Source organism: Panthera tigris, chromosome A1 (genome assembly GCF_018350195.1).
Source record: "Panthera tigris isolate Pti1 chromosome A1, P.tigris_Pti1_mat1.1, whole genome shotgun sequence".
Lineage (NCBI taxonomy): Eukaryota > Metazoa > Chordata > Mammalia > Carnivora > Felidae > Panthera > Panthera tigris.
In genome coordinates this window covers 46,040,669-46,053,939 of record NC_056660.1, presented here as the reverse complement: position 1 = coordinate 46,053,939, position 13,271 = coordinate 46,040,669, and the positions used below count along the sequence as shown (strand labels likewise).

General features: G+C 35.7%; 1 protein-coding gene across 2 annotated transcripts in view; it reads left to right on the top strand.

The window, feature by feature from the left end:
- Positions 1 to 13,271, top strand: part of DACH1 (dachshund family transcription factor 1) — a 429,592-nt gene that overhangs the window by 46,905 nt on the left and 369,416 nt on the right. The gene's annotated exons all lie outside the window — the stretch shown is intronic.

The following is a 13,271-nucleotide window of genomic DNA, read 5'->3' as shown; positions in this document are numbered from 1 at the left end:
AAACTGAGGGTTGCTGGAGAGGAGTTGGGTGGGGAATGTGCTAGATGAGTGATGGGTATTAAGGAGAGCACTTGTGATGAACACTGGGTATTACATATAAGTGATGTGTTACTAAATTCTACTCCTGAAATTAATATTACACTACATGTTAACTAACTAAAGTTTAAATAAAAACTTGAAACATTAAAAAAATAAAAATGAAAACAAAATTAAAAAGAAGGGAACATCTTACAATTTTTATGTATCTCATCATCAAATATTATACTTCCTTGCATCAGAAATACACAGACATAAAAGCATATGCCTGTGTGTACAGGTTTGTATATAACTATTTTATCCTTATTGTATGTATAAGCTTTTCATGAAGCTATTTGGAAATGAGCACTGAAAGTCTTAAAAATTTATGCTCTCCAAACTAAATTTCAGTTCTAGAAATCTGTTCAAAGGAAATAACAACAATCTAGAAGTCTGAATTAAAGTGCCATGGAGCACAGTGAAAAATTTGAAATAATCCAACTGCCAACAGTGGGCACTTGTGAATTAAGTCCTGATGCATTCATATGAGGTTATATTATGTAGCAATGAACACTTTTGTTTTCTCTTTTTTTTTTTAAATTTTTAATGTTTATTTATTCTTGAGAGATAGAGGGAGACAGAGCACAAATAGGGGAGGGGCAGAGAGAGAGGGAGACACAGAATCTGAAACAGGCTCCAGGCTCTGAGCTGTCAGCCCAGAGCCCCACGTGGGGCTCAAACTCACAGACTGTGAGATCACGACCTGAGCCGAAGAGGACGCTTAACCGACTGAGCCACCCAGGCACCTCATATGGTTTTCTAAGTCATTGCTGACTATCCCTTTGTTTCCTGTCTCACAGAAGTTTTGAGATTATGAATATGGTGTTTGTTCAACTTTTAGAAAAAATAAGTTCTAGGTATGTTGGTTATCATAGCTTATGAATTATATTAACCTCTCTATTCCTCATAGTCTTCTAATGTAATATTATTCATGCTTCAGAATTGGAAAAAGTCATTTCTCTAAGATATTTTTCTTTTCCTTTCTTTTATCTCATGTTTTTTGTTGTTTGTGTTTGTTTGACTGGTTTTTGGTTTGTTGGGTTGTAGTCTAGGTGCATGCAACTGTTTCTGTTTTATTGTTTGGCATAAAAAATAAAAATTATGTAATTCAAGTGTTAATATTAAGATAGGCTTTTGACAGTCAGGTAGTGTAAAATTTCCTGACTTGGAGTTTTAATGTTAGCAATGTTGAAAAAAATTTTAGAGTTTCAAAACATACCCATAATAAACCTCACAGAAGTTTATATACACTATATATGATATACCTACATATGTGGGAAAAAGCTCTTTGTTACTAGATAGTTAAAATAACATGTTACTATATAGTATGTGGATAGGGTAAGTCATTTTTTAATCCTAGTAAAGTGGAAAAAAAAAAGATTAACACTAAATCAGCTAAAAGGAGCTAAATACCATGTAAAAGGATTAGTCTATTGAGGCCCTGGTGACAAATTGGAGAAGTGGTTGAACTCTCTCGAATGGGGCCAGTTTGATTAGTAGTCTGTAGGGTATATCTTCTACTCTGTCTGCTTATGAACTTTTCCAGAGTTAGTCCTGGCTTTCTTAGACTGTGTCTTCATGAAGAGACAGATTTGACCACTTTGAAGTACAGCTGTGGGCTATCAGGATCTTAGGAAGCTGTGTTATAGTCTAGAACTCTGGTGTTAGATTGGCAAGTTTCATACTTTGGAGGTTTGTTTGTTTGTTTTTTCATTTGAGACATGATTGATAGTGTGGTGAGATGATCAGAAGAGAAACATGAAAACACTTTCTCCTTCCTATTTTTCTCTCTCTTTTGGTTGTTGCATTTGAATATAGTTGCCCTGCCACTCTTGTAGAACAGTTTTTAGAGGACAGTTGATAATCCTATCCTTTCTTCATAGGAATCCAACTAGGAAAATGATCTACTACAAAAGAACACTTCTAATGCTCTTTCTGCATTGGAGTATGGATTTATAATTATGTCCTCCTCTACTTGTGATTTTAATTGATTTGCATATACAAAAGGGTATATTAGTATTTTAATTTGGAATACACTGAGCTCTGCTTTTTACCCATGGTTTGATGCATTAGTTCAAAGCAAAAACTTTCAGAGAATATGATATGAAACTTAAAAATTAAAACCTCAAAACCTCTAATGCATTCCTTAGCACTTGGAGTACAATCCATCCATTCTACCACGGCTTCAGCTAGATTTTGTGGCAGATTTGGGGATTAGAAAGGGTCACCTCGTGGGCAGTTGCCTCTGCTCAGTTGCAGGAGGGTGGTGCGACAGACCGTGTAAAGAAAAGGATGCGTCTTCTTGGCTGGTATAGGGTAAAGGCATGGTGACAGGTACTGGGGCTTCCTTGACACCCCTTGGCTGGCCCACATACCACTCTGACAGTGCTGTAGATGCACTGGTCTTCCTGGCATTTCTTCCTTCCACACAAATTCCGCCCTGTGATTTCTTCCTGTGACTAACTTCAGTCTTCCCCATTAGGTGTCAGTTACATGACACTGAGCCAGCTCTGGTTCATCCTAACTAATGTTGCCCACATCTCGCACCCAGACAACCACGCTTTGCTACATTATGTGATGTTGTTGTTGTTTTAGCCCTTAGCAACATCAGAAATTATCTGATTTGTTTACTTAGTTTTGTTTTCTCCTCATTGCAATATGAAATCTTCTGAACCGGGGCTTTGTTCTTTCACTACTGGATATTTAGTGCTGAAAACAGCACCTGATGCTTTGAAAGAAATCAATTACTGTTTGTTAAATGAATGACGAAACAGAACCTTTACTCTCTCCAATTTGCTCTCATTCTGTGGTGGTAGCGAATGGAGTTTGTACATTCCTATTATTTCTGCTGGCGGAAGGAGAAAAGGGTAGAATGAAAGGATCAGTTCTGAATGTGTGTTTATATCCACTACGGAAGTACCTAGTGTTACCTAGGACTATGAAAAAGGCTTTTAGCTCGAGGCTGCCAATCCCAGGCCAGGACTACATAAAATAAAAGAGAGGATGCCGTGACACTCTGTAAAGTTCTGGATATTTTCCATGTGCTCTTCCGGATCTACACCACATCCTTTGCCACTTGGCCCTGCGCTCTGGGAGCCAAATTTTTATGGACTGTCTTATTGGCCTCTCTTGCCCTCTGTCTTCTGGACGTGTTCAACCAATGGAAAGTGCCAGCTGGAGATCAGGAAGAGAGAGTGGGGTCAGGCATTTATTTCCTTTACTTCCTTCCTGCTGTCTTAATGAGGTGTGGCTTCATCCTCTCCTCCAAAGTCCACAATTCCTACAGGGTGATATCTTCCTATAGCTTCAGCTACTCTGCAGTTGCAGTAACTATTTCACCTCCTAGCCCTTTTAGGCCTCCCACCCCTTGCAGCCCCAGGGTGTGCCACAGTCTCCCTTATTGGGTGACTTCAACTCTGCTGATATTTTTTGCAAATACTCCCTAAATCATGTAACTCTCCTCGATTATAACATTTGAGTGGACTGCATTCTGTGCTGAGACCCTGATCGATACAGGTCCCTTCCTGGAGTCTCACAATTGGAGAAGATGTATTTAGGAGACTAGCACAAGAGCCTGGAAAGAAAATGTGCTTTTAGAGCTTAGTAGAAGCTAAAAGAGACAGGATGGCATCTGAGTCAAAAGTAGGTTTCTTAATTGTCCAAATCACAAAGGAGGAATCACTTTTAACACATAAATCTTAATCTACTTTGAATTTTTTGCTAATGGGAAGGTAAAAATTCTACATTTGGAAATTTACTGGTGAATATTAGTGAATATTGATGCCTAACCTAGAAGACGACTGTTGATGTACAAGAGAGACAGGATGACCAAATTGGTGGAGACCCTAGAAGAGGCAAGAAATGGTAGGAGCTTGATATGGGTCACAGCCCTAGGGGTGGTGAATCAACACCCTGCGGTGACTTCCCACTCTGCCAAGGGAAATCTCACTCCTTGGTGGGACTTCCAGACATTGCATTCAGACAGATTTATCTATTATCTCTCTCACCAACCTCACCTACAGTCTAGCTACATCTACAGTAACCTTCTCTTTGATCTTTCATTCACCAAACTCAGTCCTCTGGGAGTGTGTTTCTCATTCCTGAAGTCTCCACTTTAGTTTCCATTCCTCGGAGTGACTTTCACAGACAGCTCTAGCTGAAGCACACCCACACCCTATCGCTCTCTATCAGGCCACCTGATTTTATCTTCACTCTAGCATGTGTTTATTTCATTTACTTATTTCCTATTTCCAACTTTAAGTTCCTTGAGGAGAGACTCTCTTGGACCAGTTCAGTGCTGTCCAATAGAAATATAATGTGAGCCACACTGTGAGTTAAAATTTCTTATAACCATATTTTGAAAAGTTGAAAGAACTAAGGGAACTTAATTTTGACAATACATTTCATTATGTAAATGCAAAATGTTATTGCAACATATAGTCAACATACAAAACTTATTAACGAGATATTTTATAATTTTTAATACATGGTCTTTAAAATCTGGTGCATATTTTACACTTACAGCATGTGTCAGTCCAGACTAACCACATTTCAGGTGTTCATCAGTGACTCTTGTCGCAGGTAGTCACTCTTGTTTAGCGCAGCTGTACTTTCCTGGTGTTTTGCGAGCATCACTAGCTCATACAGGAGTGTCTGCCATTATAAGAGATCAGTAGGCATCCAATAATTGGCTCACCAACTGATAGAATTACGTTGCGCTTAGGCATTTCAGTCCATAACAACATGGATTGGAGATTTCTACTTATTGGGGCCATGGTTTTTCCTGATTATAGAGGGAAAAGGTTGGACTAGATGACCCTCAATGTTCTTTCCAGTTTTAGCGTTATATATTTTTCTTTCCTTTTATTTTTCTTCACATATCTCAAACTTGCCTTTTCCCAACAAGTATAGTTCAGGCAAAAGTGGGATGCAGGGTCACATGCCTCTGAATCTTGTAACAGTATCATTTAACTGTGGCTGCCGCATGTACAAAGACAGTGCCTTTTCCAAAGGAAGTTCCAATGGATTTTTATTGCTACTGCATTAACTTATTACAAAGATATGTAGATACTTTTAGTGATGTATTTTTCTTTCTGATTTATTAGATATTTTCTAAATTTTGTTAATTTTAAGACAGCCTTTTGTTGTTGTTAATATGAGCTTATTTAAAATCTGATTACAATGTTAACATTTTCTTATGTTGACGTAGTCTATAATTCATGGTTATGCCTGTTCAGTATTCAGTATTATACCTATAATGTAAAATTTTGCTTATATCATTTTTTGAGTTTTATTCACTTGGGAAAATGTCAAACCATTTCCCTAAAAAGGACTTGAAAAATCACTCAAATCAGTGTTCCGAAAGGCAGTTAGTGTTTTTTCTTTTTTATCACTGTACTCTTTAATACCTTTTCCAGTTATTTTAAATTCTGATATGCCTAGTTGTCTTTCTTTTTATAAATGGCTATAAATGTTATTACCACCTTGTTTGAAAATGTGTAATTTCACAGACTGTGTCTATATGTGAGAAAAAGTGCTTCACCCGTTCACCAAGTTAAAAAACAGTGTTATTTTAGGCAATGGTAATACTGAATAACATTGTGCATCGAAGCCTGGCTCTTGCTCAGTTACTCCTCCCCCCCCTTTCTTTAGAGCCACATGAATACTTTCCAACCTACACCTAGAAAACAGTCTGTGGTCGTTTTTACTTGGACAGTCTTGCTCCAAGGAATATTTGGACATTAGCATAAAGGTTGCACATGTTATACAAAGTGTAATTAAAGAAGCTTTGATCCCCAAATGTCAACTAGCTTGCTAAGTGTCATAACAAAGTGTCAAGCATCTGGTATACAGTTAATTTGTAGTCATTAACTCCATATTGTTGATGTGACAGTTTGTTAGCAAAGCAAGCTTGACAGTTGCATTTTGTTCTTGATTGACACCTACAGACCTCCCCACCCGTTTAGTTTACATTCCTGTTGAGGTTTCCTCAGGTTGCCTTTTTACTGCTTAATTTCCCCCAACTTATTAGTTGAAGTGCTGGTAAACTTTTAAAAACACATGCTATGTTAGTACTGAATTTCACGTTTCTCCTCTAAAGTGTTCTAAATTTGTAATAATGCTGGAAATAAAGAAGTGCTTGCTGATCTTTATTCAGAATCTAAAGATTTGTTCAAGTAATGTGACAGCCCAAGCATTATACTGATGCATAATTATCACAAATAACATATTTATAATATGACAATTGCTATGGCAATTAATCTAGTCAGCACTAATTTCTTGTACAGTTCCATTAATTTTTCCACTTTTCAAAGGCTCAGAAAACAGATAACTGGATACTTCATCATATTCTTAATTGCATTGATTTAATCCAAAGAGTCCATTACAATCTAATTTCAGTCCTTTAATGTTTTAAAATTTTACTTGTATTGAATTATATGCAACTTGTTTGATGCCAAGTTTTTACCACTGTTATTAATAAAATCCCATTTAAAAATGTTTTGTAAGACACTTCATTCTTTACTCATATATTTTCTCATCATAGCAGTCCTTCATTCATATATGCAGGATATTACTTTAATGAATTATGTTTATGAAGAGTCAAATATATTTTTATAATATAATAATATAATATAACATAATATAATATAATATAATATAATATAATATAATATAATATAATATAAACACATAGCATGTGTATGTGTGGATGTTAACAACTTCCACTTATTTTGTTTCTGTAGTTTGGAGTGGTTGTATAGCTAAGCAAAATGTGTAATTTATAAACTTGTACATAGTTGTGGCAGCAGTCAGAGGTTTCATTCACTAAAGGTCATTTTTTGAAACTGTGTATTTGGAAAAACTAGAGTTTCTAGACAAGCACAATGAAATTGACTGATGAGAAAGTTCTTATATTTATATTCAGTTCATCTAGTTTATTTTCTACTAGCAGATAAGGCCATAGTCAAATCACTTGTTGATAGGATGATAACCCATTTATTTCACCATTTGCATCAACTTTATCTTTGCCCTCAAATAATTATTGCAAGAATGCAACATCACAGTATAAGGAGTCCCTGCTCAGGGCTCAACGTCTGAATTCAAGCCTTTATTTTGTCGCCTAACCGGCCCTATAGATAGCTTCATTTACTTAGGCCTCATGACTTTTGATCTGTAAAATGAAATCACTGGGCTAGATAATCTCTTATGTTTCTTTTAACTCTAAAAATTATAAATTTGCATGTAATTTTACATTATGATTAGAAAAGAGCTATCCATTTAAATATATGTTGTTCCCTCCTAGAACTTGTGCTTTGAGTGGTGTGTATTTTACACTTCCTGAACATGCTGGCACATTCCTCATCTGTTAGATGGCTTGGGTGAGAACTAATCTCATGAAATCATATTGCAGTTTTGCTCTTAAACCTGGTGCGGTTGCTTTCCTTTCCCAGTTGTACTGACTTTAAGTCAGAGGAGGAGTGAATTCTCATTCAGAATGGAGAAAGGAAACCTTGTTAATGGAAAGATGAGAAGGTATCTGTGGATGGAGATGAAAACTTGGGTATGTATGTCAGGAAAATTATGGGACTTCAGCTTGAATGTGAGCTATTGGGTCTGACACACTTGGGTTGATCACTAGCTTGTTCACACGTTAAGACCTTTACGCAAATAACTCAACTCATAGGATCCTCTTCTTTATCCTAAGTGTAGAGTAATATCTCCCTTGCAGAATTTTGTGATATTAATGTTTATTTATTTTTGAGAGAGAGAGAGAGAGAGAGAGAGAGACAGAGACAGAGACAGAGTGTGAGCAGGAGAGGGTCACAGAGAGAGACAGAGGGAGACAAAGAATCTGAAGCAGGCTCCAGGCTCCGAGCTATCAGCACAGAGCCCGATGTGGGGCTCGAACTCATGAACAGTGAGATCAGACCTGAGCCAAAGTTGGATGCTGAACCGACTGAGCCACCCAGGCGCCACCAGAATTTTGTGATATTAAATGTCATAGTGATTGTGGATAAAACCTCTGTTCCTTGGTAGGTGCTCTAGAAATGGTGGTCATGAGTACTAACTTAGTAAATTGAGATTACTTTTGAGTCTCTCCTTCTCTGTGAAAGAAAAATCATAAAATCCAGTACTTAGGACTGGCATACATAAAATGACTGAGCACAGTGCCTAGAACATAGTCGGCACTCAATATTCTTTAATGTATGAAATCTATTACCTTTGTTTGAAATTCTGAATATGTTTAAGGAACTGGGCATATTGGACAACATTTTAGTGTAAGTCAAGCGTAAAACCTTTACGAAGAAGTTCAATTTGGGCAGTAATGGTGTGGAAGAGTAGCTATGAGTTTTCACATCTAACGAAGTGGGCCTGGGGCAGATCAAGCAATTTGAAGCTGACTGTGCTATGATTTAGCATTTATGTGGAGTCATGATTTAAGCACCAAAGTGTGATTTCCTTGGGTAATAATCCAACGGCAGTTTAGGTGATGTAGATATCTGAATTCTAAATTTGGTCATGATGGAGAATAAGCATTTTCAAGCTGTCTCCCTTTTTTGTAGCATGATTTTAGCCTCCTGTTGTTAGGAAAAATCTTAAGCTAAGTGGCTTCGGATATATTTGAATGATTAGTATATAAAAATGTATAAAATGGACACTGATGGGACATACCTAGTAAATGTCTGAGTCAATTGGAAATGGACTTCAGGGAACTGTTACCTAATTTATTTTAATTTATGTATATGATGATGCCATTTTGATGCCCCCTAACCACCATTGACCTGTCCTTAACTACTGATTATAGTACATAATTTTGGAATGAAGATAATGTCTTTAATCTAAACTCATCAAGATAAGAAGAACAAACTTCTTTTAAGGGTAGAAGTTGGTCAAATACAATCAAAGCAGCAGTAAGTTTTTAAAATTATTCTGTAGCTCTAGGATTTTTGAGACAAGTAATGTAACATCAGACAAGGAAATGTAACATCAGAATGTACTATGCTGATATATTCTGTAAGAGAGGTAAGTGGAGCCCAATGATCATGAACAGTTCAATTTATATCCTTATGACTTTGAAATACTCAGGGCGCCTGGGTGGCTCAGTCGGTTAAGGGTCCAACTTTGATCTCAGGTCATGGTCATGATCTCAGGCCAGGTCAAGATCTTGCAGTTTATGAGTTTGAGCCTGGCATCGGGCTCTGTGTTGACAGCTCAGAGCCTGGATAGAGCCTGCTTCAGATTCTGTGTCTTGCTCCTCTCTCTGCCCCTCCCCTGCTCCAGCTCTGTCTCTCTCTCAAAAATAAACATTAAAGAAAAAAGGCTTAGAAATACTCATTTTTTTTATTACAGTACATATAAAATTGGAGCTCTCTGCCTAATATTTAAATATATATATCCCTTGAGTTTAATTCTTTGTGAAATCTATCAATAAATCATAAATCCAGAGTCAAAATAAGATATATGGAAGGCCCTGTGATCCTTGAAATGAGTACTGGGAGCACAATTTTAAATAGTTGTAGGCCAGCTTAGTTTGAGAGTCAGTTTTTGGAAGATGTCAAATACATAAAAGGAACAGAAATGTGTAAATTCATAGAGAATGAGGAAAGATACAGGGAAAAGCTATTCAGTTCATTGTTCTCTAACTTATAAACACTTAAACTTGTAATAAAAGATGTATTTTTAGATACCTTTTACCACCTTCCATGGAGACTTACAGTTTTTAAAAAATATTCTTAACAAATATTCACTTACCTGTTTTCACAGGAAGACTTTATTAACCTTATTACATGAAAGCGGGAAGTGAGGTTCAGGGGATTATGCCGAGGGATGTTTCCATTGACTTTATGCTACCCACTATTTGCAGCAATAAAGCAGGTAAAATGGGAAAGGGATACCATAAGGAGGGTACTTCTGGCTTGATAAGAACCAAGGCTAAGTACACTCAATGATTTTTCGGAGAGCTTCTCTTGGTTTCTTGGCATTTAGTTAGATACTCTCAAAGACGTCAGAGGGTCAGTAATTGAATGGTAAACTAGTGGTTGGTGGAGTTCTCTGAGAGAGCTTTATTTTCTGGTAGACTATACGTTGTAATGGAGAAATTAGATGGGTCCTATCTGGTATTTAGAAATCATGCTAACTTCAAGAAATTGTTTGTTTCATAACAACTTGTTTTTTTCTATTCAGTGTGTAATATATAATAGACCTAAAATGTTTCTGTTATAGGCTTCTTTGGTTCAGTATCAATTATGCATTTATAATTACAAAAGCTATTATTAATTATGTTAATGTTTTACCTTGTGGTGATTTTGCCCAGATCTTGTTGGAGAGCTCTAGTACAAGTCTCGTAGAAAACACTTTATGTGTATGTATGTAATACAGTATAAACAAATTGATCATGTAAATTTTGATATTTTAATTTTAGTAGGACAGAATTATTTAGTAAGAAACTTCTTTTGGGGGAAATATAGTCAGATAACTTAGATAAGGATAGTTAGTGAGTCTAAACCCTATAAATATTCTTACAGATAGATATAAATGTAGATTCAACTATAGCTATAGATATATAGATTTTTCCCTGTCCTTATACACAGGAATAATTGGTGAGTTAGTATGGAGGAAGGTGAAATAGTTCTCTTATTTCCTTCAAATCAGTATCTATAAAATATTCACAGGATATTATTAAAAAGACACTTTGGTTCAGTACAGTGCTTCTCCATACTGATTTTCCTGTTGAGCTGCGACATTGGTAATCTATACTAATGAGTACAAGAGTCATTGCAGATTATAGTATTTTGTGAATTAGCAAGTAAGCAAAACACACAAATTAAAGAATCAAGGGCATCATAAAATGTACTGCATCATAAAACCTACTTGTTCATTTATTTTGACAAGTGTAGTTTAATTTAAATTATTTATGGTACTTTGTACTCTACAAGTAACTGTAACGTAGTGAATTTTGTTAAAAATAATGAAGTTGAAGCTATATGAGCTTTTAGTTATGATTGTGCTAAAAGATTAGAGCCATCAATTTATCTTCCTTACCATTTCTACAGGCAAATTCATAGTATTTTTTCTTCCTATTCAGAAGAAAAAGAGTCACCTGAGTCCACTGTATATCTTGTCAATGCTTTTATAACTTATACCTTAATGAATTCTTTGGGAATGACGCTCTTTCATAAACATTCCATATTCAACAAAATTCCACCCAAATCCAGTGATTTGTGTCAGGTGCTCACTATTCTACTAATGTAATAAATTACATTATTCCTGTTAAGGCTTACACATTGGTAGTTACATATGATACAAATATTCCCTTGAATGGATTCTCCTTTAATTGCAAAGTGTATTGTGATAGAAGAACACTGATTTGGGCATTAGATAAACCTGAATTCAAATCTTGGTCTTTTCCGTGTCATTTATCCGTAGTCTCATCTGTAAAGGGAGGTATTCTTTCTAAATGACAGTGTTTTTGTGAATGTTAAATAACATAAGCAAAGTATTTAGTACAGTCCCTGGCATTTAATAGGCTTTCAGAAAGTGTTGGTTGTTATTATATTAACTATTGTTAACCTTTGCAAAATTGTGGAATTGGCAAAGTTGGGCTCCGAGTCAGCTTCCACTTTCAACGCTTCTGTGTGTTATTTTTCTTTCAGTGATAGTGACTCTTGTGTCTTTACATCTTCACCCCGTTCCCCGCGTGCACACACGCACACACGTACACACTCTGTATTCTCTACCACAGCCTTCTTGAATACTGGAAGACTATTAAATTCTTACTACTGCCCCTTCAACCTATTTTTCAGAAGATTCTGAACCCAACGGGCTGAGCATTCCAGAAGTAGGTGGGTGAATCTGTATCTTTTTCCTCTTCAGCTTCTTTTAACGTTGGGATCTACGTTATTAGTTAATATTTGATTATAATGTCGCCTTATATTTTCTCTCCTTTCTGCTACAACTCTGTATTTATTTGTCCAATTAGTTTGGATGATGAAGAATTGTATCATTTGAGTATATATGTTTTGTTATAAAGCTGTTCTTAAGTAAGACTGTGTCCCATGTAGAAGGCAGTACATCTTTGTTTGCAAGGAATAGAAAATTAATGTTACTATATGTTGAGGGGTAATAACATTCATTTTTTTCCTCCTTACATTTTGAGTTGACTTTTTTCTTGAGTTTTATTTATTAGTTAGTGGCACCATTTTCAACTTTAAAAGTGCACTTGTTAATATTATGATTCTAAGTACACTTTTCAGGATAAAGGAATTTTTTTCCTTTTCACATATTTGTTTCTACTTGAGATGTGTTATTAATATCTCATCAGAAAAAAGGTTTTGCTAGTCATAAAGTTATTTCTAGGAATATACATGACAAAACTTTATGAAAGCATAACAATCATCCATTTTAGTCCTCCTTTATGAAGACATTTAAAGCATATAAATGGTCTATGCTTTAAAGTATCCTTCAGAATTACAAATACGTTAAGGAATCTTAATTTGTATGCACCGGTGTTCATTCCCGTGTTTGTGCTGGCTTTAAGTAGCCGCATAGCTTTTAATTGTGAGGTTTTAAGTTCTGCAATTAAAATTTACCCTTTTTACTAAGAGGGTTGAGTGATAGTTTTTGATTTACTTTAGACAGTTTAGACAAATTATATTTAAAAGAGCATAAAGATGCACAGAGCATTTCCTGATTCAGAGAAGGTCAAAGTGTCTTAGTCGCATTTTTTGAAAGTTTTACCTTGAATAACTAATGATTCCTCCTACTGTATTGACTAAACCTCGCTGAAGACATACAAGCAGGATGTCAAACTGCTCCAGAACATTGACTTCTTTGAAATCAGTGACCAAATGACCTTGACAGAACAGGGAACATGATATTTTATATCTTAAGATATTATATTAAAATCACCTCTATGAAGGATGCAGAATCAGATTACATTAGTGCCTCCAATGATGCTTATATTTCTTTTCTGATTACTTTTGTGTTTATAAAAATAATGAAAATTCTTTGCAAACTACTAGAAAATCTCTTTAGAGCTTTGGCCATATCAAAAGTGTAGTAGAAATTTTGCAGGCAGATGTTTAATTTGATCAAGGCAGACCATAAAATGGATAATTCTGGTCCATAATGAAAGTTGAGGTCACAGAAACAGGTTGTGGAATTGTGGAATAATAACAACAACAAATCTTTTGGAG